General features: G+C 37.1%; 1 protein-coding gene across 2 annotated transcripts in view; it reads right to left on the bottom strand.

Annotated features, from left to right (window-relative positions):
• The window catches only part of Msi (RNA-binding protein musashi), a 133,097-nt gene that overhangs the window by 102,486 nt on the left and 3,958 nt on the right, over positions 1-26,653 (bottom strand). The window lies entirely within an intron of this gene.

The following is a 26,653-nucleotide window of genomic DNA, read 5'->3' on the forward strand; positions in this document are numbered from 1 at the left end:
AGAGAGAGAGAGAGATATAACGTTAGTGCGCCTGCGTCCTCTCGCTCTCGTGCGTACTCTCGCACACACGTCCTCTTCTCCCCTCCCCCCCCCCCGCCCCGGTCTCTCCTCTCACTCTGCTAGCTTTGCTACAAAGTGGCAACCGGTGGGTAACGGGCTGCAAAACGTCGCCGGGTATTTATGTACAGACGATGCACATCGACGTCACGCTAATGGGCCAGGAGCCCGCAAGCAAGCCTGAGAGATACACGACGTAGTCGCGAGGCTCTTCTCCCCCTTTTGTGTAGCTCTGCGAGCATCGACGATGCACTTCCTCCCCTCTTTCACTCTCTCTCTTCCGCCCTTTCCTTCCCTCGGAGGGAAGACGCCGCGATGCTACGTACTTAACCCTTTATTCGATGAAACGTCGCACCGTCTTTCTCTTTCTCGTGAGTTTTCTTATCTATCCTCTGCCTACACCGCAAGCTGTCGCGGTCGAATTTTGATTCCATGTTGTTGCCAAGTTACAAGCTATTACAAGCATAACCTACGGGCTCTCGGCACAGTCAGTTTTCTAGATCGGAAAATAGTGTTTTCAGGTCGGCTATACATCATATTTTTCTGTATATAATTAACAGTTGCGATAAATCGAGGTGAGAATTTTGACGAATCTCTAAGGATGCCAAAGCAGCAACATTATATATCACCCTTTAATCCCAGAGTGAATTCCAGCGAAATTATGTATGATATTGAAAAACAGTATTAATGTAGGAATAATATACATATATTATATAACATAAAATATAATATATAATAAAAAAATGTATATGAATGACTCTGATACAAACCCAAAGTCGATTTCGAGTTATTAAAAGATTGAGATACAGACAATGCAATCTACCATCCACCCATCATAACTATGTATTACACTGAATTCGCTCACTTTCATGATCAATCAGATTGCATAATTAAATTATTTTTATGTACACTGCTGCTAATGAAAAAAACGAACGCAAAGGTCCTTATTTCTCAAATTTTTTTGCTTTTTAAACTCGTACAACTTGACACATTTGAGCCACTCATATTATAATATATAAAATTAACACATAAGAAATATATATTTATATTTTATTATTTATATAAAAAATAATATATTTGTTGGAAAGACTCGAGAAAAAATGTTCGAGGCAAAAGATATAAAGAAGAAATTAGCGAAGGAAAAATTATTTCAGTTTTCGCACACCTATTAGTGGGCAGTCCATATATCAATATGCTGAGAGCGAGTATGACGTTACCACATGGCATGTACCGTATTAATAAATCAATGCGCGGGCATCGATTCGCTCGCTGTCTCCGTCTAGCTGCCAACGACGTGCAATACGACGTTAGCTTCACGTTAGCATAACGACTCATTCGTTACTTTGACGAGAGGAATGCGACTTGGACAGAGAAAGAGAAAGAGAGAGAGAGAGAGACAGATATAAAATAACGAAGATAAGCGCGAACATTTGACGCTGCCAACACGTGGAACGTCAAATAGTATGGGAGAGATCGACTGGGGTTTGGCACGTCTCGTCGTCGACGTCATTGTGGTCGTATAAATAATAAGAACAGGATACATCAACACTTTGACTATCGCGTCACACGCGAGCAGATGACACTACTCAATATTGTAAAAAAATTTCCCGATTTTTCTCAGGTATTTTTGTTCAAAATTCCAGATAAAGAGATCTTTTTTTTTTTTTTAAAGACTTTTTCATGAAACTTTCTAAAATATTTTTTTACTCGCGCTTTATTTCTTTATATTAAAAATTATTAAATTTTATTATTAAAAATTAAAATAAAGAATATATGCTACATATTCCATGTTTTATTAAGACATTGAATATACATGTAAACAGAAATAGATAGATATTTATAATATGATATATTTTAGAAACATAATTTACATATATGCTTGGCTTGCCCCGAATGTTTATAATGTGAGGATAAAATAATCAAGAGAGAATTTTTGAAAAAAATTTCCTCATAAAATCTCACGAGAGTTTCTTGATTTTTTTCCAGATGTAAAAGAAATCTCTCTGAGAATTCCGCTTATTTTCCCGAGACTCGCGACACCTCGAGTGTATTTTATCCCTTAGTTTGCATTCGTCGTTTTTATGATAGACACAACGCGAGGCAAAACCATTTACAAATCCCAAGAAAACGCAGCTGCAATTTACAGCAGATTGGAGTGTCCGTCGAGTGAAATTGTAGCCAATCATCGCGCAGAAATTTCATTCCCTCCCCCGTATAGTACATACGTCGTTTCTCTCGATGCAACGCCAATAATATCCCTATACATGCCACGTCCGTATTCCCGATTATGTCGTTATCGCGGGTGCATTTCGTCGTTGCAGCCCGATGTTGCATCGAGGGCGGGCTTCTCGGCCGCCGTTATCGGTCTTCCACTCAATAACACCGCTCGCGTGAATCGCACGTGTGCGTGCGATATTATATAAGCGAGTCTCGTCAAGTGTTAAAAGGCTTATCTGTCGCGCAATGGATACACGCACTTAACGATCGCGACAAAAAACCGTGTCGACGTACGGGACGCGATCGATACACGCGAATAACCCGCGGAAATACTTCACTATATTTTTAGACTTACTTGTCGCACAGTCTATTATTTCTCATAATGATTTTCACAATAATTTAATTGCGAAACTCGGGAATCAAATCTGTTAGAGCGACATCTAAAGTCTTTTCAATTTTAATATTGTATTAGGAGTGCAATTTTGTCGTATCTTACACCCTGTGTAGACTTATATAAATAAATTTTTCATCCTATTTCCATTTCGAATAAAAAAAAAAAAAAAAAAACAGGTAATATTAAAAATAAATTGTAATTAATTAATATTTAAAATCAAGAAAATTTGTTTTAAATACATGTGCGAGAAATTTTTCTTTATCGCGAATATCTAACAAAGTGAAAGAGAGTATATATGAGTTTTATTTTTGTATCAGTAAATGAAATAATCAACAGTTCCTTTTAATTACCAATCTGTGCCGGGACTATATCGTTGAAAGATATTCGAGGCACGTAATTTTTTCCTCGCTTTTTGCGAGAGATTTTCCAGATGATCTTCCGAGCCAGCAATGGTGCAATAAAGGTGAATACTCTTTCTGGGTTGACGATCGTGTAAAGTACCCTACGAGCCGTGTACATAAGTTGCCGCGTTGTTGCAACAGGTGCACTCAATTTGTAACCCTTCGCGACCTGCTTTTATATATACATATAATTTCTATACAACATGCTCGCCGCACCTTGAGAGAAAATTCCTAAGCGCGAGCTTCGTTTTGAAAAGTAATCCTGAAGACAAAATTCACTTTTCTTTTTTCCACCGCCAGAGGCCGCGACGCGACGTGCGAAATCACATCTCTCGCTCTTATTCCGAGGGAAGCCCGGAAATATTATAATAAAATGATAAAGCAAGCCGGCTTTCGGTATCGCATTTGTCGCTCCTGTATTATAAATTCCGCATTCCGGTTGGCGGCGTTAAAATTCTCGCAAAGATGCGAGAACGAAACGAAGCGGGAAGGGTGGCGCGCGTAAAAGCGGGAGGAGACAGAGAAGCGGAAAAGAGAAAGAGAAAGAGAAAGAGAAAGAGAAAGAGAGAGAGAGAGAGAGAGAAAGAGAGAGAGAGAGAGAGAGAGAGAGAGAGAGACCACCTGAATACCGCATACATCACGCATATTCTTACGTACGCAGCGCGTGCCAGTAATTCCGTGATTCGGCGGGGACGCAGGAACCCGCCCGCGTCCGGGTATTGTTGCCGCGTTAATTTACGAGCCAATTAATTAGCGCCGCCGCCGTGCTTGAGATATTTCGGAACGCGCGTTATAGAACGCGTGCGAATGCGGGCGAGGCTGCATTTTCCTCTGAATCCGCCATATATATATTTTAATACTCTAGGATAATATCGACGTTTCGGCCAGTAATTCTTGGAAAGTTTCTCGGAAGGCGGAAGCCTATAATATCGCTTGCACGTGTGTAAAGTTAACATTTTGATTAATCAATTCCCTCCTCCCTCTATATCATCGAGAGAGTAATACAATCTAGAAGAAAATAGCAAAATTCCAGCTTATTTTATTCACATCTCGCGGCAATTATTCTTACGTCGAAAGAACGTCGCGCAAAAAAAAAAAAAAAAGTTTCTTCCTCCGAGAAGACCGAGGTAAAATTCTTTCGTGCGCTGGGGGTGCAAATGTCACTCGTGCTCGTTGCGGACATTATGGATGACACTGTCAGCGGCAGAGGGTCGGCACGGTAGACAGGATAACGTGGCGTCAGTGTCCAGAGGGTGCAGAGTGCAAGAGACAACGAATAATTCATCCCTTTTCCCATCCCCCTCCCCCGCATCCGCCCCTCCCCCAACCACCTCTTCCCGGCCCCACCTCCACTCTCGTCTCTTTATCTCGAAAAATGTGCTGCACATGCCGTCGCGGTGATGTAGCACGCATCGTGGCGTGTCCATCACGGCACATGCAACCGTATTAAAGTACAATCAGTCGCGCCGCGATTTTTTTCAAACCCGGAATTTTAATCGACTGCTTTATTTAAGATCCTTTTTCGCGCAGAATTAGCCGATACATTATAAGAAATTGCCTAAAAGTACATTTTTGCTTCAATTTTCAGATCTGGATGTCTAAAAGTAATTACAGATAATTTGTTTTGATCATCAGAATCAGTTTCTGAAAGTTTAAAAGATTATCTGAAAAGTCAGACACTCTTCTAAAAACTCGGATAGTATGTTTGTAAGAAAATTTGAGATACTTTATCTGTAGTTACAATTTTTTATATTGTCATAAAAAATTGCCTAAGAAAATAAGACACATTTTTGTCTGAACTTTTAGATCTCGAGGTCTGAAAGTAATTTCAGATAAATTTGTCTTTACCAACAGTTTTCTGAAAGTTTAAAAAAATTCAGATTACTCTTCTGAAAATTCGGACAGTGTGTCCATAAGAAAATTTCAGATACTTTATCTGTAGTTACAATTTTTTATATTGTTATAAAAAATTGCCTAAGAAAATAAGACACATTTTTGTCTGAACTTTTAGATCTCGAGGTCTAAAAGTAATTTTAGACAATTTGTCTTAATCATTAGTTCTCTGAAAGTTCAAAAATATTCAGATTACGCTACTGAAAATTTGAACAGTGTAAGAAAACTTCAATTTATCTGCAGTTTATTTTTTACAGTAAATGAGTACGTTTTTCTTTTCTTTTAACGTTTTATTATTAATTTTATTCAATCATATGTGTTTTGACAGATAGATTTTCTTCAACAAACATGTGTCATATACTTTTGAAGAAAATAAATTCTCATGATCCATCGATCAAAAAATTATTGAATTATAAATTATTAGTATTAATTAAATTATTATAAAAAGGTTGGCAAATCGGATCGTTTTGACTATTCAAGAGGCGGAGGCGCGTACGCGATTCGAATAAATCCTGAGCCATAATTCTCTCTCTCTCTCTCTTTTCCAATCCACCCCCTCTTCTTTCTGCCCTAACGAATTAATTTCCGACAATGGGACGGTCGAGCGCGTCGAAAGTCGTAGCGTGAGCAGATAAGCGGAAGACAGCGATAACGGTCGCGCGCGCCGATAACGACGCGGCCGGCGAGCGCGATTATTAATCATGTGCAGGTTGCGCGTGCAACTGTCAGCGCTGCGTAGGGTGATCTGACTAATCGTTTCGCCATTACGGAATAATATACTCGCTCGCCGATCCTGGTCCTTTTACTCGCGTCTCCCCCGCATTCGTCGAGTCTAATCGACGCGAGAGAGGCGACGTGCGTCATTTTGCACGTCGCTGCCCACGAGAATCATTTTATCTCGTTCCATGAAAATTGCGTCGTCGCTCTTGCATATGTGACGAGTGCGTAATGAAAAATGGAGACGGAGAATTTCAGGCGAAAATTTTGAAAACAGTTTAAATTTTCTCGTGCGCAAATGATATCGCGTAAACCGCTGTAATTACACAAATATATTAACATGCTTTTTTTCAAGCAGATTCCGAGATTTTTATGTTAGAGATTGTGTTTGCTCGATAAACCTGAGCATGAAACAATAGCTCGATTACAAATGCTGTCGTTTTAAATTTTGAAATGTCATTGAATTGAATTTTTTGACAAAGATTTCTCCATAAGCAATAAAGTATATTAAATTTATTTATTTTATTAATATTAATAATAAATTAATTAGAGCTATTTAATTAATCTATTAATGTATTATAAATAATAATAATAATAATAATCTATAATGATTATTTCACCTATTAATTAAATATAATTAATTAATAACTTATATTTTTGAATATTAAAATACATATATATATATAATATTACATAATAAATATAATAGTGCTTTTATTTATAAATATAATAAACACAATAATGCTTATTATTTATAAATATAATATATATATATATATATATATATATATATATTAATAGAGCTCTAATTAATAGTAGTATTATTAACAGCAACTTTAAGTGGAAAATAGAATTTTCCTGTTTTCATTTCTTGCAGCAGAAATAGCATTTCGAAAACAGCACAAGTCTTTTCGCATAATTGAATCGATAATATCATATGAGTGCATTTGCAGAAATCTACCGACGCTAAGATGCTAGATAATATTCAGCTGCTCTCACAAAAATCGAAATGTTGCGAAAGGAAAGAAAAAATAACACAGACAGACCGTGAGAAAGAAAATGGAAGAAGTTCATGCCTAGGAGGGTTCGTTCTCGGTCGTTTCCGGTAATGTGAAAATGCGAACGACGAGAGCAGATCCTCGAGACAGAATATTTTGCGGAAAAAGAGAGAGAGAGAGAGAAAGAGAGAGAGAGAGTACAGAATCCTCCGGTAAACCAACAGAATCCAACCCCGGCACCTTTGGTACGGGAAGTACGTATATGTTTGTGTATATGTATGGCAGTTTCTACCCCCTCCTATGCATTGTTCCCTACTAATGCGGCAATAAACATGCATCTACATGAGGCACGGGGCTGTAAACTGCACGCCGCCATTTCCTCGACGATGGAAAGAGAAAACGACACGTGGTGCGAGGCAACCACGAGGAGACTTTGTGTCGTATTCGTAAGCCTCCTCGAAACCCGCACCCGACATTGAAAATAAGAACAATATATTAATAGCGAAAGTGAGATTAATTGAAGAAAAATTAAAGCCAAGGTGAAGAGAGGAAGAAAAAAATTACCTAAAAGAAAAATTTATTATTGAATTTACAGCTGGAGTCTTGTTTTATACGGGATGGCTCTAAATAGGTGCGAAAAATTTTTCAAAATCATTCTTTGTTGAAAATTAAGAGAGTCTTTCACATAAACTACTATATCCTTCCTTGAGCAGTTATACTTCTTCAAAAAAGCAGGTAAAAATTAAGTTTTTATTTTTTTCTCAAATTTGCACAAGTTGAGAAAATTAATTTCGGTGAACATTTTCCACTAAAAGAAAGAATACTTATTTTATTTTTTTTTCTAAAATTCAACTTCTCATAATTCGAAATCATTTAGCATCGTGTTGTGCATGATAATATATTTCATTTCTTTACTTAAAAAATATTAATTTTACGCAAAAAAAAAATTCTAAATTAATCAAATATTATCATATTATATATACTTTAGATGATCACATCCCGGCACGTTAAAAAGTTCTAATAAAAAATTAAATAGAGGTTGCTAGTTTTATCCCTTTATAATGATAATGAGGGAAGATTAAAAAAACATTAATAAGTATCCTTTTTATTAATGAAAAATTTCCTTCAAATTTCATTTTTGAACCTGTTACCAAAATTTAAAAAAGAAAATAAAAACCTAGTTTTCCTGTCCCTTTAAGGAATGTAACTTCTCAAAAGGGATGTTTATATAAAAGATAACTTTTAATTTATATTTAATTTAATTTTAATTTTAATGTCCTGCTTAATTTTTTACAAAAAATAATTTCTTAAAATTTTTCGTAGTGATTTAGAGTCACCCTGTATGTAAGGGAAATAGAAGGAAAATATGTCGTCAGCTTGATACATAAGATTGCAGACACTTTCGTGATGCAACGCACTTGTGCCGATAATGGCGGCCGCTTTAATATAAAAATTGCTTTCGCGTGGCGTCGGAATCGGGCTCTGTTCCCTTCCGCTCGACGGACTTTGTCGAGCCCGGGGATGCCTGCGTGCCGGGCATTTCAATCCGAAAACACGACTTGCAAAACGCGACTGAGTTGCAGACAGCGATGGGCACGTCCCGTCCGCTCCTCTTGCAAATTACACGCGGACGCGCGGTTATTTTAAAAGACTGTCTTCTCCAGAGCTTCCCAGACGTCTTTAATCTCGTGATGCGAGAGTACCCGTTCCTTTACTTACGAAGCCCTCCTTCCTCTCTCGCATGAGAATCCGGAAACCACCCATATCCTTGTTTTCCTTCAGTAACAACTGTCATCTTGGATACATTGGTATTAAAATTAAAACGTAAAGAAAAAACTGTTAGAGAGCTAAAAGTATCTAATAATTATATTTCAAGATCATCGAAATATTGTATTTGATTATATTATTATACAATTTTATATTAATTGTATATTAATATTTAATTACATATTAGAAAAATTATATTAAGATATATAATATTATAATATATACATGTCTATATATTAAATAAATTTTCTGCAATCAACACGAATGACGTGAATAAACGAAGACACGAGAAAGTTTAACAAATCGTGAAAAGACTAATGGACATCAATCTGATACGGTTATCGGACAATGTGCTGTCGCGCTCGATTTCGTTAATTCCGCGTTAAACGACAAACTGCCATGCCGTTAGGTTTCTTGTTGCTTTCTTTTTGCGGTTTGTCACGAATCCCCCGTCCGGTCGCGAGTAGCTACCAAACGCGAGATCTCTCCATCGGCGTCGTGTGGCGAACCGTGGCACTGCGTCCGACAGGCGTGTAATTCACCTACCTCGAAAAGTCATCACACCGGAAAAAAAAAAAAAGAAAAAACCTCGCGGCGAGAGTTGCCGCGAAACTGGTGAAAGAAGAGAGAGAGAGAGAGAGAGAGAGAGAGAAGAACAACGAGTATTTTCGCCCGATTTCACGAACATTATTAGAACGACGGGGAAATCGCTCTCTGTCGCATAAAGTCGTTTATTTCAGGCGTAATAACGGTTGAAAGTACCCGTCGAAAATACTCGATATTATATTAATTAAAGAAAAAAAATTCTTAAAAGTGTAGGGGTTGCTTTACTAATCTTTTTTCAGGATCTTAAATACCTAACTTTTACGCGTCTCTCGATATTATATTAATTCTTAAAAAAGAATTCATGAAAGTATAAATTTAACCCTTACTCCGTACTGTTATTTTTACCACCCTCAACGCGTACAGGTAGGTCAATGTATATTTGACGTGTTTATCAATAGGTAAAAGTGTTTAAAAAAGTCTGAAAAAATTTATATATCTTTTTTGATTTTTTCAATAAAATTAAATAAAGACTAAAAATAATAAATTTGAAAAGTAATTATATATATTTTTTTAGGACAATTTGTTTTCAAAAAATTGATACTGATATTAGAAATTGTACGGACAAAATGACAAAAATGATCTATCAGTACGGAATAATAATAATATATCTACGTATATATTTTTCAGGCTCTTAATCAGCTGATATTTTTTTGCTTTGTAGTACAATAAAATAACGAGCTAAGGAGTTAGCATCGTGTGATGTTTTATCGCAGAACAATATTTGCGAAATTTTTATGGATGATTAAGGTTTTGATAGTACCTTTAATGGCACTGACTAATCTTCGCATAACACTCGGTTTCCCTAATAGATAGATTCATATTCCCCGTTATATACCAAAATTAATCTAGCGAAAAGCTGAGAGCTGCGGGCAAAGGGTCCGCTTCCGGCGAGGTTAATATAAGTTGCGGCCTCCCACGCCGCGGAAAAACGAGCACCTGCGGCTACGCCGAGAAATTCCGTCGAGATGGAATTGGATCTAGATGCGAGTGCTGCATATCCAGGCGTATACATGTAGCTATCCATTCCCCTCCTCCTCCTCCCCTCTACCTCTATCGCGTTTAACGTTCCTCAATATATATATATACATATATACACATCTAATTTCATGGTAACCAGCACCAAAAGTTGTATAAAGTGCATTACAAATGTAATGCGAATACAAATATAATTTTGCATATTTTTATTTTTAAAGACAACATTTTATTATAATTATTAATTTAGCTCTCAGCGTTAATAATTTTGGCATCTGCAACATTTTTGCATTTTAAACAATAATACAATTATTAATATAATGTATTAATATAATTAATTATTAATTTTTCTAACTGCAACTTTTGCAACTGTCTAAAGTTTACGATAACGCGCAATTTTTTAATTGAACTTAAATCGCCTAAATATACGATATGGTACAAGATTGATTAACGCGATTCTGCGTAAACACCATTTTTAATTTGAAAATGGAACAGTGACTATTGTATCTAATTATCAGAATGACGGTCTTTTCTCCGTGAAAAGAGACTACGATTCCTGCTCTTACTTGAAGTTGCGGTCTCCCATAACAGATCCCATTTAACAGTACGGAACAATCTTCGTTTCCACCTCGATCATTAAAATGTGCCCATTAAAATTCGCTTCATTGACGTCTCAACGCGACATTCTGGGAAGAAATAACCGTTTTGGATCTCAATTTATCCGAATAGTATATAATTTATCCGAATGATCCTCTTTTAAAAGCACATTCCCATTCGTTCGCCTTTTTTAAAAAATTACGCGTGTGAAATAAAAAAAAGAAGCACTCTCGCTTCACACGACTGTGTCGTTTATCAAAAACAGGACGTCTACTCGAATCTTGTAAAAAAAATTCCCTGAAAATTCTCTAATCTTCTAGGCATTTTTGTTCAAAAGTCCAGGTGAAGAGAATATTAAAAAAAAAATTTTTTTGACGCAATTTTTTAAAATAAATTTTTTTATCGTAGCTGTTTTCTAACGCTTTTCACTTATACAAAGAAAAAAATAAAGCCACTTAAACTTCAAGTTAGATTTATAAATGTACTGAATAAAACCGAACAGTTTTCGTCAAGATAAAAATTTGTAATTTTCATTTTTCATCCACTAAAAATTAAAATAAACAATATATACTGCATATTCAATATTTTGTTCAAACGTTGAATACATGAACAGAGATAGATATATATTTATTATTTATATTACAAGAGCAAAATTACAAAAATAAGAATTATATTTTAAGTTTTTCCTAAGTCCCGATACAATTCCACGAGAATTCCCTGATTTCTTCAAAAAGGCTTTCAGCTTTCTCAAGGAGTATACATCCTGAAAAATTAAATTTCCCGAGTGTGCTAAAATCCAAAATGCAGAGCCCTATGAACAAAAACTGTGAAACTTTGATCCGCTACTCGCTCAAGATTTCTTGACGCAAGCCTCGAATCACCTCGAGGGAGAAATGGTAAAGCCATTATTTCTATTCGAAGTATCCGCTGACCCGAATTCTCGCTCGCGAAGTCAACCGCAAATTGGCTAGCGGCTTTTCGCGTTTTTCCGCTAGTCGATATCGGTTTCTCTCAATCTCTTCTCTCTCCCTCTCCCCCCCCTCTTCCCCCCCTTTTCTTGCAATATTTCATACCGCAACGCCCTAACGACCATCCTTGACCATGTGTCCAATATCCGTGGACGGGTGAAACGGAGGAAAAAAAATAGAAGCCCTGAAAAAGTAAGGCCTGAGCTTGACAGCTTCTCGCACACAGCTGATTGAGCCGGATAGCTCGTACGATTTAACGGACGACACAAAAAATTATCGTCGCTTTTCGCAGCCGCGTGGCTCCTCATTGTGTTACCGGAAGGCCGGAAATTTATCGGTCGGATCGAGTAGCTACATCAAGGTAAATAGATAAATGCGTTCTCGTGCTATAGTGAAAGAGACTTCGATTTTCGATGCACTCGCGCTATCTCTCTCTCTCTCTCTCTCTCTCTCGCGAGCTAACAAATATTTTTCGATTCCACCATCCGTAATCTACTTACGGTTAACGTCGTTTCGCTCGTTCGCTTTGAACAAAGCTTTGTAAAATAGATGGTTACGCGCGTTAAATTGCAAATGTAAATGTTTCCATTCGGGACGTTAGAGCGCACGTTAATTATTAAATTCTTCGTGGCGAATGAAAATCATTGTGGAATTTCACGGGTGAAATTACGGGACGAGATTGCGAGGCTCGCGTCGGCGAGATGTCATCTGTGACACTCGCGACACGTTCGCGCGCGCCGGAAAAACCGCATTTTTTTTTCTTCCTTTTTTTTTTTTTTCGGAATGAAAGACCGGCACAGGTCCACCGCACACGCACGGTAGATTGCAACTTTGCCAGGAACAAATAATCCGCGCGCGCGATAGCTTTGTAACGCGAGTGATTTTCGGTATTCGAGAACATTGTACGGCGCCTCTTTTGGCCGCCCGCGGCCCTGCAAGTTCCGCAAGCTTCGCCCTGGTATACACCTACTACCCGTACGTTCCCTCACAAAGCTGCAACAGCAGCATGCAAATTGCATTTCCCCGCCGTTTCGCGGAAAACACACGACAACACGCGCGTATCGCTCGTGAATGGCTTTTATGGGTGGCCCAATAATTGAAACAGAATGTTTCATTACAGAATAAGAATTGATTAACGTTATAATCACGGACAAAACTGGCGTGCGAAAATTTTCCACCAAACCGAATGTCACCATCTTTTTTGCAGTATAAGTTTAAATTATATTAAAAAAATATTAAATTATTGTAAAGCTGGAATGAAAAAAAGTATTTAAAAAAAAGTATTAATTATGCACTTATTATTTAATTCTATTTTAAAATATATATATTATATATTATATTATATATATTTTAAAATAGAATTAAATAATAAGTGCATAATTAATACTTTTTTATATAATATAATATATAATATATATATTTTAAAATAGAATTAAATAATAAGTGCATAATTAATACTTTTTTTTAAATACTTTTTCTCATTCCAGCTTTACAATAATTTAATATTTTTTTAATATAATTTAAACTTATACTGCAAAAAAGATGGTGACATTCGGTTTGATGGAAAATTTTCACACGCCAGTTTTGTCCGTGATTATATAATATTATTGAATAAAAATCGCCTGCATAACTTCTCTTATATATTTTCTCTGTAATCTATCATTTCGAATAAGATACTCGATAAACGTTAATTCGATGGCGTGAAAATATTCTCTATCATCATCCCTTTCTATTATTGTTGCTATACCAATGTAATAGAATCTTTCTTGTTCTTTTTACATACAACACGCAAAAAAGCTAGACGAACCATTTTAGACATTTTCATTCTTTTGTAAAAATTCAGTCAATTATTTCCACATACATTGCCCATCAGAAAGTTTGCGATTAAAAAAAACAAGAAATCCGATATTTTCAGTATATTAATAACTATTATCTCTCTAGTATTTTCCAATTGAAAAGAAAGAGCGATGATAAGAGTTCCACAGTACTTGGTTTGTGGTAATCTAACTAAATGGTCCTTCGCAATTGGCCATTTTTTTATCCCACGTGACAAATAAAGAAGTGTCGAAAATTTTCAAACATTCGCCACGAGTGGATTTAAAAATGCTGGGAGAGAATAGAAGAGGCGAGAAAACCGTGCCTAATCTACAAGCACGATAATGGCAAGCGTGTTAAAGGCGAGAGCCATTCCCGCGAAAACTCACGAAGCGCAAACAGAGATCGGTTACGTCGGTATCTAACTATTCTTTACAAACGATGAAGAGTAGGAAAAGCAAGAAGAAGAAAAAGCTGTGAAGTACAAGAGGAAGAGGAGAAAAAGGAAAAAGAGAGTCGTGCACCGAAAAGCTTCGTGAAATTGCTCGTAAAAATCGACTGTTTCGTCGCGTCAGAATTTATGTACACCTATACGTGCGATACTCTTTTTACGAGCGTCAAATTTTACGGCATCCATGCGACACGTTATAGAATTTGGGGGCACGTATCTATCAGAGACTGGATGGAAAATGTAATTCCCTGCGAGATACCATGATTGAAAACTTGACGTAACATAACTGCTTCAAATATGATCTTTGGAAATTTTTCCCGATGAAAATATTAGCAAAGTCATAATGCAAGGATAATATTTGTTGAGATATTTATGCGCTCGAGAAAATATATATGTGAGGTAAACGGTTACCAGTCTACTTAAATCTTGAAAAAGTTTTCTAAAAATTCCCCGTTCTTTCAGATATTGTTGTACAAAATTCTAGAATATTTTAAAGCTTATTTAGTAAGTTTTTAAAATAAATTTTCTTATACTGTATACATGCGTTTTCACATGCGAAGGAAAAAAACACAATAATAAAGTCACTTAATTAAATGCAAATGTACTGAAAGAAACTGGATAGCTTTTGTAAGATAAACATTTTAATTCTTGCATAACATTTTCATTTTTTCTAGCACTAAAAGTTGCAATCAAAAATATGTGCTCTACAAATTTTGTTGAGACCTTTAATATATACATATATAAACATATATAATATATATTTTAAACGTATAATTTATAATTTGGCTTAATAAGAATTTTTTTTTAAATTTCTCGAGTCCCAATAAAATTCCATGAAAATTCTCTAATGTTTACGGGTATAAAAGGAATTGTCGGCAACTATGGGCTTTACATGGTTTTTCCAGGAAATAAACACCCTGGTAACTTCATGCGAAACTTTTGAAAATGGTTGTTGCGAGTAGTGGGCCATATTTCGGGGGCCAGGCATTTCAGAGAAGAACGCTGGTTTTTTTGCGAGTCTCGCAAACATAACAATTTCTCACGGCAATTCAGCAAAATTGCTACGCGACGTGCGTTCTCTCTCCCTTTCCTTCCCTCTTCTTTAATGCATCGCGCGGACGAGATACGACGTAGTACCGAGTCGAGGACCTCCCGGCCGGAAGGAAGGAAAAGAAAAAAAAAAAAAAGGAAGCACCGTGTAAAGAGCCTTTGTGGATGACGTAATAAAATCTTCCTGTCTCCTCGAGTATAATGAGAACGACGTTCCGGGAAGGGGGAGTATAAGAAAGAACGAGAGACGAGGATGACGCGACCGAGAATTAGATTTAGCGCGCGCGCTCTCCCCCTTCCCCCTGGACCACCCCTGGAGAGATAAAGGACCCCGACCCGGAGCGGAGGGGTTTTATCTCCTCGCGTGATTAAGCCGCGAGGTAGTATATCATCGATTATATTCTCGTTAGACTAAGTAGTCTAACGGGCGGGTTTACCCTCCCCCCTCCCCCCTTTCCCCTCCTCCTCCCCCCTCGCCCGGGGAGATGCAGACGAGATCTCCTGGAGCGGAGATTCGCCTTTTCCTTCCGCGCGTGTTCACGCGGAAAGATACGCGTCTCCTCTTCGCACCCTTCGCACAAACAGAGCTGGCTGCATATCATATCTCGATTTACGGATAATCGATAACCGAGAGAAAGAGACTCGCGGGACAGCATTTATTTAGTCGTTTATTACGCGTCCTCCCGGTATCTCCGAAGGAAAATACTATAAACTCTTTCCGATCCTCCCCTTCGACCTAAAAATTGATATTAAATGGCCTCTCTCTCTCTCTCTCTCTCTCTCTCTGTTTAAAATATCCGCTGAAATGTAACTAGATTTTTTTTAAGCCTGGAGGAGCAATGCCAGGTATTTTTAATAATTTTGTAATAAATGTGTGAACGTGTGGGAATTATTATTATTTTTTTTTTTTTTTTGTCAAATTTTTCACCCAAAAATATTTCTTCTTTTTGAACATGCAAGATCGAATCCATCCATTATAATACATAACGTTGATGAAATTTTGTTCGTGTACGTGTCACGGAAGTCGATTGAATTTTATGCGAGTAAAGATTCGACCGATGATACGACGCGTTGCGGGAAAGCAAAGAGAGAAAATCGCGAGAGAACCCTTCGAGATTTAAGCCCTTCTCCCTCAATGCCTATGGTACTCATGAAACCCATAGCTCAGCGTTTTCAGCGCTACAGCTTTACTTTTTTTCGAGGCTGAAGAGTCGTTCAACGGTGAATAACGAAATGGTGGTTGACATATTTAATATCTGATATATTAATACCGTGAAATATTTTGAGAATTTTTCGAAAAACCTATGAAGCTTAATAATTACAAATAATTTCAATCAGCACGTCAGTTATTTATAAATTTATTTCCACCGATCATCAATTCATATTTCTCATAATATTCAAGATCTAGCAATAAAACGGACTTTGCTTTAGCTTTTCGCGAGAAGCCGAGCTAAAGAATAAGGGAAACTTTTTTATCTGTGTACGTGTACACTTTTTTTTTCGCTTACGATACAACCGGCATCGTTTATCTGTCTTCTCAGAAAGACGAAGTTGCGTCGGGACAAGTTTCTCAACTGGATTAGTCGCGAGACGGATTAAGTGGCGAAGTCTATTGTATGACAAGATTTACTCTGGGAGAGTGGCAGAACCATCTGGAAAGAAGCGAAGGAGAAGGCAAAATTCACGCACGACGATTAGAACTGCACTTTGTCATTTATTATCACGTTTTATGTCATTTATTATAATAATGATAGAAAATATTAACAGGGTGTGTACTCAAATTCTGTAAAAAAATTCCCTGAGAATTCCACGATCTTCCAGGTATTTTTGTTCAAAATTCCAGGTAAAATTAAAATATTTTCAGATGCAATTTTAAAATAAGTTTATTTATTTTAGCGTATCATTTTTTCACATAAAAAAAACATATATTTTAAACAATTTTATATAGACATAAACAAAAAATATATATTTTAAACTTAAAATATTTTAAATTTTTTAAATAAGTACTTCCTTGACATTTTTTTAAATTTCCAAAATCCTAACGAAATTCCATGAGAACTCCATGATTTTTCAAGGTGTAATAAAATTCCCTGAGAATACCAGGTTTTCCAGATTTTTCCCCGAAGTATACACCCTGATTAACAATCAATCCTAGTTTTTGAATTTGAATAAAATCGCTTTTTTAGAAAGATTTTCACTATAATAAACATCTTTTTCGCGAGATCATTTATATTCTTCTCGTATAAATCTGTGTTGAGCAAAATTCTCTATATTTTTCGCCAGTTTATTTGCAAAGAGACAATGTCTCCTGCAAAATTCTGTCCCGCGAAGATATGACCTTTGCGATACATTCGTTAGAGACATTCTTGAATCGTGTCGAATCGCATAACGGAATGCAGAGGACGCCTTCAAGATAAATCAGGTGACGAGAACAGAACGAGCGCTCGATGAAAGCGACGAGGGTTCGCGTGCTTCATATAAATTCTCCTTCTGTTGCTTTTTCTGTCGTCGAGAGCGGACATCGAACGCGAAAGGGGCGGCGATAAACTTCACAAACAGATTGCACGCACGATCGTTTGTGATATACACACGTAGTAGCGGCGCCAATAAACGCGATACGACAGAAAATTGATGTCTACGGCTGCATTATATACTGTAATTTTGCGCGCTTATCAAAACGATCTGCCCGGCCGATAGGCTCGTCAAGTGAAATTAATTATTCGTCACGCGTTCGTTGGATAACGCGATCGCGATCTTGTATCGATATCATCATCGTAAATCGGAGACAATGCCAATTATTTATTCGTCGCTGGCAATTCATAATCTAAAATTTTTACGAATTCTCATTTTTCTCTCTCAGAAAACGCGTAAGCTTTATTTTGAACATCAGCTGATCAATGTCATCGATAATTAGGGATGCTCGGGATAATAATAAAGGCATTGGATAAATTCCATCGTATATTTGTTATAACAATATGCACGAATACAAATTTAATGCAGCCGAGAATATTCTCGAAATTATATCCGTGATTAGCTGGAAATGGAAATTCTAATCGCGCTCATTTATGTTTTAAATTAAAACACAGTCGTCGCGAACACAGAGAGTAGAATTTAGACAGGCCACGTGTGTGACTTAACTCGGCGAACCTCTAACTATTTTTCAACAGTCCAAGTGACAGTTCGCGGACCGTTATATATAATCGGCGCTCTCCGTGCTTTTAATAACATTTTTTCCCTAGATATGGAGCCGGTATATCCGCCACCCTCTCCACCCGTCCGTCCCTCACTCAACCGCTTCCCACTTTTTACATATTTTCCCAACGGCTCTGGAATTTTTATGAAAGTAAGTCGAAGGGCTTTTATATACGGCCTTCGTACTATAAATTGTTATATTAATTACAAGAGTATATATCGATCCCGGCTTTTTTTCCCCCCGAAAAAGAGAGAAAGAGAGAGAGAGAGAGAGAAAGAGACAAAATCGCCGAACGTTTCTTTCGAAATATTTTAATTTTTTTTTTCTCGCTCTTGTATATGTAAAATGCGATGATAAATCCCAATTAATTTACCGCTATTTAATTCACTATCGCGAAGATGTAGCGAAAGTATACGATATCGTTTCAACGCGACACGACAAACTCTCGATAGACACCGACTGACGGACACTCGCTGCCGCGAGTTTGCGTGTAAGCTGAGCTTGCCAGCTGATTACGCACCGATTACCCTAATCTCGCACGCTAATCACCTGCGGCGCGAAATCGCATGTCGCACGCATGTCGACTCGCGAGACGATTATTTCTACCACTGTAATAGGCGATTGCCTGACGATGATTTGTCGATACACACATCGAGAGACCAGGAAGGGCTAGATAAATCGGGATGAGAGGGAGAAGGATGATGGTGGGAATATATATCCGACGCTTAGAAAGGAAACTTGGTGATTCTCAATTTGCGAAGCTTATAGAGCTTCTCTCCGCCAGAGTAGCGGCCAAAGACACCTGGGTACCCCTCGGTAAACGCTGAAAACTTTGCCCAACTTCCGTTCTGTGTACTCAACAGAGAGAACAATCGAGACGCATAATATCTACATTGGCGCGTGTATATATATATATATATATATATATATATATATATATATATACGGGATGTATTCTCAAAAATACGCGGAAAGACGGTACAAACTCGGAAAATCGCGAGGAATTTATCGGGCAAGACTTGCCGCGTTGTGAGAGTTATTCGCCGCGAGCGACGCCGGAAATGCTAGCGAGAGAGAGAGAGAGAGAGAGGGGAAGAGAAGGAAATTCGGTACCAAATCCGTTATATATCACGATGATGGAGTTCTCTCTTGGAGCGTGCATTTTATCGATGTAACTCAATATATATACGGTGTGTTACTCGCGTCTCGCTGCGTCAAAGTAAACTCTATACCCGTCCAAGAAGTATGTACCAACTACGTACTTGACACGCTGTATATATCCTGTCTCCCTCGTGTTTTAACGTCAAACAAGCTTGTCTTGATTCCTCGGCCCGAGTCTTCACCCGGCCAAAAGTGTTAAGAGAGACAGTAAACTCTCTCCCTCTCCCTCCCTCTCTTTCTCTCCTACCTTGTTGCAGTTTATATACAACGTGAGATGAACGTTTCTCGTCGTTTTACGTCGAAACTCATATCCTCCTTCACGGATCCTTCCTCTCGATCTCCCAAGATCCTCCTTCGCGTTTCATTGTTTCTGCTCCCTCCTCCGTCCTGACGTTTCTTCCCCTTTTTGTTTCTTTTTTTTTTTTTTCTTCACACCGTTACGTTTTATGTACCGACATTACGTAACTTACAACGTATACAAGCAAGGGAGTCTCGCGACGCTATTTTTCCCCGAAGAACCACGTAGCCTGGCGGCTTCCTCGAAAAGAGAGTTTGGCTCGTGAAGAGGGAAACGCGTGGAAATAAGTCGGCGCGGATACGTCCTAGGCGACGCCGTAACTCACGATTTCGCGAGGATTCGCGGATCGGTAAGCCCCCGATAAGATCCGCCCTGGTAATACTCTGGAGGATCGAACGCGAGAAGGGAATATATGTGTAAAACCATATGTGGGACAAGTCGGAGGATTTAAACGCCCCCGCGCGCCCCTGCGCTTCGAGGCCTACCCTCTTCTCATTTTTGTTCTTCTTTTCTCTTCATATATATATATATATATATATATATTTTTTTTTTCTTTCTCTTTTTTTACCTTTCTCTCTCTCTCTCTCTCTCTCTCTCTCTCTCTCTCTCTCTCTCTCTCTCTCTCTCTCTCTCTCTCTCTCTCTCTCTCTCTTGATAACGCGACAGTTCTTTTCGATCGATATATGTTTCCAGATACTACGTTGTAGACTGACGTTCATCGCGCGGAATAAGATGCAATCAAGACAAGAAGAAATCGGGGAAAATGTAATTCTTTCAAGAAGAAATATCGCGTTGCCTCGTCGTAAAAAATATATATCTCCTGCATAGTTATTTACGGTGATGAATAATACGCTGTCGACAAAATGCGATATTTATTAATATAAGAAATTTTGTCATTGACATATTGACAAGAATATACCGAATTTTCTTTTCTCTCTTTTACATGAGATATCGTTTATATATATATATATATATATATATATTCCTTCTGTTTTTTTTTGCTTAAAAGTGCTTTCTCGAAAGTATAATTTTATATCATATTTTTATACATTCTTTATTATTAAATTTATACTATTAAAATTATTAATAAAATAAATGCAACGGTCGTGATAAAAAAATTAAAACATATAAATTATTATTATAAAATTAAATTAAAAATTAAAATTGAAGTAAAAACTATTTTTAATAAAGTGAAAGCAATGATCGCGATGGAGATTAAAAAATATAAATTGGGTTAGAAAATGAGGAACGACGAATCGAAGCAGACCCAATTTGCTAGATTCATTCGAGAGGCGAGAGTTGGATACAGTGACTGATTAAGAATGCCTGCGAGGTGCCAGCCGTCCATAAAGACTACGGTGGAAAATTAATCTCACACGCCCGCCACGATAGGGAAGGAAACTCGACTCAATTACGAGGGTCAAGCCCCATAGGGGATGATCGGACGGTGAATATGTCACGATCGAGTCCGGCCTGCAAATTGTTTCCCGCCAATTGAATCTTCTTCCTTATCCTGCTGCGATTCTCAGCCGAAAGCTCTTATTCCGTAACATCGAGATATCTATTTCGCGGCTGACTTGAAAGTGGAAAAATATTCTTCCTATTAAAAGCTATGTTGTCGATCAGATTGTATTTTTATTCAAACAGAATGTTGGTTTTTCAAGTTTGACAAAATATAATATTAATCTCGGTCATTTAATTTATATTAATTCTCTCCCTAAAAAAAAAAAAAAAAAAAATGAAATAAATAAAGAATGACATATACGAATAAATATTATCGTTAAATTCGTTAGCGAATTTATAGCTGAATGCGAAAAAAGACAAGACGTAACAACTGTGTCGGGTCGTTTTGCTACAATTATGGACGAAAGCGTCCCGGTTGCCGTCGAGGAAGCGAGGTGGGCGCGAGGGCAGATGGTTTTAACGACAGCTCGAGTTACTAAAGGGTTTGGGTTTTAGCGTCGTCGTCGACCTTTCGCCCTGTCGCATCATCGTGCGCGGCTCTCTAAACGATAAAGTAGCCGACTAATCGCTCCTACGCGACCGTACCGTATCTCGTGCAGAAAGGAGATAATGCACCGATGTTGCATACAGAATAACTAGGTGTAGTAACCAAATACAAGATATTCGAGAGCCGCGAGCACGTACCTCGCAATATATTTGGATTCTGCGCTCCTATCGGTAACAGAGATATTAATCTCTTTTGTAATACGATTCATCGGTAAATTTAAGATAATTTCAGAGGGAGAATAATTAATAAAATGTCTGTAATTTTCATTTAATCCGAAGTAGGTTATTTTAATCATATTCTACATTGGAATTATTGATGAGAAATCGAATTTATTTTGAGATTTAATTTGACATGAAATTTGCAAGAATTTCAGAGCAAAGAAGTGGCCTTAATTTTTGTCAAAAATATCGCTATATATGCCCCAATTCTGAAACAGTTTATACAGGATGCCCCGAAATTAAACGTTCAAAAAAATATTTTACCAATGTAGATAGATTTCTAGATGTCTCAATTAAAATTTATCGCTACTTTTTGTATCTGTTAGAATATCGTTTGTCACATATAGAATTTATAGCTGCAATATTCTAGCAATATCTCTAGAAAATTTAGATCCTATTGCCAAATATTAATAACAAATATAATTGTCCTTGACAATAGCCCTTAAAGATAGGCATCACAGAAAAATTCTCTGTCTAAATTACACTAATAGTACAGATATAAATTCTGTTTCTGTCATTTAAATTGATTAAGTGCAAAATATATGCAGTATCACCGTATCTGCTAATAATTTATCTGTTTCAGTTAATTTTTACACGTAGAAAATTTTTGTTGAAGTTGCAAGATCATTTTTTTGAGTAAATGTCAAAACTTGGGATCAATAAATTAATATAAGAAAAAAGTTTTTTTAAAAAATTACTCATTTTTCGTTTTGATTAAAAAATGCAAAAAATCATATTGATATATATTTAACGTTAAAATACGTATGCGGCATATTGTGACACATGTAATTAATTCATTTGTAGACTTTTGATGAGTAATTCATAAGAGAAAGGCAAAAATATAAACATAAATCAAAACATGCTCCCGAGATTTTGACATTTAAATTCGGAACACCCATGTATAAAATTTCAAATACGTATCGCGTTTAGTTATCGAAAATTTTATTTCAAAATTGGGTATAAAATATAGATGAGAAATGTATTTAGAGAAAAAAATAACATTCACAATGTATTTGAAATTCGCACAAATGGCGTTTTAGTCGCGCTTTTAACGCGATTGCGCTTTGCTCTTTTGTGGGAAAAAAAACACAAGCATTCCTATATTTGGAAACTTTTACAATAGCCTCGTACAGGGGGGGGGGTGGAAGACGAAATTTACCGTATCGTGGATTTCCAACCCTTCATATGCGCAGCATCGAAAACGCATTCTCTACAAGCGATGCTTGGTGCTCGCCCCAAACTTTCCCGACCCGAAATGCTATAATTTAGAACCGCAGAGAAAGAGAGAGAGAGAGAGAGAGAGAAAGAGAGAACAGTTTACCGGCACGCGGACTTTCCGTCGCCATCGGCGGCGAAGAAAAATCGATTGCACTCTCTGAGACGGTGGTTCTTTCCGACTCAACAACTGATTTTGCTGGAAATATAATAGCCGTTTAAAATAGAGTGAAGCAAAATTTAACAGGTAACAGAGTAATACTTCGCCTGACACGAAAATAAGACCAACTGTGCCAAAAAAGGCAAGATATAAATACAATCAATTATTATAAAATTTTTATTTTCTTCACGTTCACTAATAAATGCTATTCACGTCTCCAGAGTATGCAAAAGAAATTTTTTATAAAAAAATGCATAATTAAAAATTCAGTCATACCTTTCTTTAACAAAAAAAAAAAAAAAAAAGTCATACACATTTTTTTTGCAATTTTTAAAAATTTATCAGTTTTTTGAAGTTAAACTATTAGTTGTAGAAGAAAATAATCATTTTTTTTCATTAATTAAACTTTCTAAAAATATTTTTTCCAAATTGATAAAACCTTTTTTATATATCTTGCTTAAAAAATATTTTTATAAATAATTTGCGTTTCCAGATAAATTTTTTTCACCATATTCTGGTATCATACTCTTTCTAATTTTGACCCCGCAAACTTATATTTAGCGGGTTAAAAAAACGAATTTCATAGAAATCCGACAATTTATAGAATTTTTAAAATTTTATCCGTCATATTGAATTAACCATTTCAAATTTTGACACCAAAATCATATTCAACGATCCAAAAAAAAAAAAAAAAAAAAAAAACCCTCAAGTTTCATGAAAATCTGACTGGTTGAAGAAAAATAAAACAATGTGCGCCATACATGTCAGTCAAAGAATTAACGTACGTACTTAAATCTCGTCTTCCATTTCGAGTTCGCTTCTCTTTTAATGTACGACAATCACATATATTCATCGACAAGGCATTAAACTGAAGCCCCGGAGTCGTAACAAGATTGAAACAGTGGCAGGTAAAATCGTTTGACAGCCGCGACAGGCGAGGGAGCGAGAATGGAAGAGAGAACGGGTTACGGAGGGAGAGAGAAAGTTGTAGCCATTAACGTTCCTTGTAATTTGACATTAGCTGTCTGCCATCAGCAACGCTAGCTTAATTACATTCCACAATGCTCTGGCCGCTTATTGTATTCTTGGACGGAGTTATGTTTCCAACCAACGTCGCCGACAATGACGCGTGCGGACCCGACATTACATACATACGTAGATACAAATATGGCATCCAAAGGGGAAAATCCACAAATGAATTGTATATACTTAGCAGACATTGAACGGCAAAGTTGAAACGTGTATAACTCACGTTAAATGGCCTTAAGAAACGCTAGTCTGTCATCTCCTATTAAATTTGTATCTCTAAGAATAGCAAAAGCCAACGGTTTCTCGTTAGATTAGATTATGTAATGGACGAATTTGGCTAATACACAACAACTCTACGTAACTTTTCTGGGAAGCAGTTTGTAAAATAAAATATATTATATAATAAACAAGCATATATATATATATATATATATATATATATATATTTTACATATGTGTATAAAACAGGTAGTATTATTATATTGAAAATATATTGTTTCACTTTATTGATATAAAGAAATATTAAAAGGAAAGAACAGGGTAATGAGAGTCGCAGCTCTATAATTAACGCGCACAAATAAAATAATATATATTCGAAACAAAAATCGTTATCGAATGTTTCGACTCCAATTCGGAACTAATTACCAAGCAGCTTTTAGCCGGTCAATCTTTTTGGTTTTTGATATAAATAATTATAATCACTAAAAAAATTCTTTCCTTTAGCGCGCATTTTTTTCACATAAATCTTTAGTCACAATTAAAGCAATCACATTGAAAATAAAATCGCTTTCACGGAATCAATAAAGAAACGGAATCCTCGATCAGTATAATTCAATTTTCTTCGACATATACAGGATACTATAAGTTAGCTTCGTAAGTTTGATTAAAAAAATGTCACGAAAGCTTTAGCTCGTCTCGCCAAATTGCCTGATAATGTAGAAAAGGAGAAAGATAGAGGGGGGAGGGGGCCAGAAAAAAAATGACACGCAGCGGAGAGAGAAACGGATAGATCGGATCGGTAGCGTCGTCGATCTAATTTTATCCGTGTCACGGTGGACCGAACCTGAAGAGGGAAGATTTCTCTTTCTCTCTCTCTCTCTCTCTCTCTCTCTCTCTCTCTCTCTCTCTCTCGCCTACACCGTGAAAAGGGAAAACCTGTCGTGCTTTTGCACAATCTGCCCACAACGGATGGAAAAAGCTGCTCATCGAAGCTTGCGACGACGACGGAAAACAGAAGCGATCGACGTCATCCAGAGGCTCGTTAGGCCTCTGGAAGGCTTTGATCGCTCGGCCATCTCTCACCGAAGAGAGACAAAGAGATGCCGCATACGTTGTGTTATGTACACAGCGTCATCATCCGTGTATTGGACGACGAGAGGAATGTGAAACACAAAATTTAAATTCGGTCAAAATTTCCTGCAAATAATTACCCGTATAAATCTCGCCTCTCGTTATATTTAGTGCAATTTAATGTTTTGTCTCGCGCATAAGAAACTAGAGAGGAGTTGTAAAATTAATTAATCTCGTTCGAAAAATAAATGATTATTGTGGCTTCCTCGTACGAGTACTTCACCCGCCTAAAATGAATCTTATTCCAGTTCTGTCAAACTCCACTGATTGCACAGATCTTAAATGCAAAAAATGAGAGACAACTAATGACTAAAAGTACACGAGGCATCGCGATAAATTTCCCGTTCCATTCCTCCTTTTTGTCCACGAAATGTCAGATCGTTTTCCGTGACCGCACAAATGCTTTTTGCGACGCTTAGGATGATTAGGACCAGAGATAGGAGGAGTTCCAGGATGGATGCGATAAACGCAAAGACGGTTCTTCCTCCCGTAATCTAGCAAAAACCTCTCACGAGTTATACGAACAGAAAAGAAAAAAAAAAAAAAAACGGATCGCGGTCGCGATGTGAGTAATCGAAAAATGCGTTACGACGAATTCCGCGAAATTGTCAACTGGCCTTGAGCTATTCTCCATTTACATATTAAATGTATGCGGCTCTCTGAGTCAGTCGCTTCATTGTCGGAAAAACTACACGTACGACAGTCATCGGAGAGCAATGTTTTCGCGGCAGCGAAATTGTGCAGTTGAATTTGAAAATCACGCAAAATTATAAACATATAATATGCGACGAAAGGATGAAAGCTGGACGAGAAAATCTCGCTTCGCGCGAAGCCTTTCTACGTGAATTCATGAAGCTGTTCTACGATTTCCCGGTAAAAAAAAAAAAAAAAAAATTGCGTCCGAAACGACCGATTTGCATGAGAAAATCTCGCAGACGCTCGCAACGCACGAGTGTCGGTTGTCAAAACGACACGCTCCTTTTAATCGTCACCGACGCATTTCCACGGCTACGCGAATCGCATGACCAGCATGTAATTAGCCCGTCTGTAATTTCGTCTCGCATAACGCGCATAAAGACCGTGAACGAAGGGCCAGATGGTGGCCCTAAAATAGA

This window comes from Anoplolepis gracilipes, chromosome 12, assembly GCF_047496725.1.
Source record: "Anoplolepis gracilipes chromosome 12, ASM4749672v1, whole genome shotgun sequence".
Taxonomy (NCBI): Eukaryota; Metazoa; Arthropoda; class Insecta; order Hymenoptera; family Formicidae; genus Anoplolepis; species Anoplolepis gracilipes.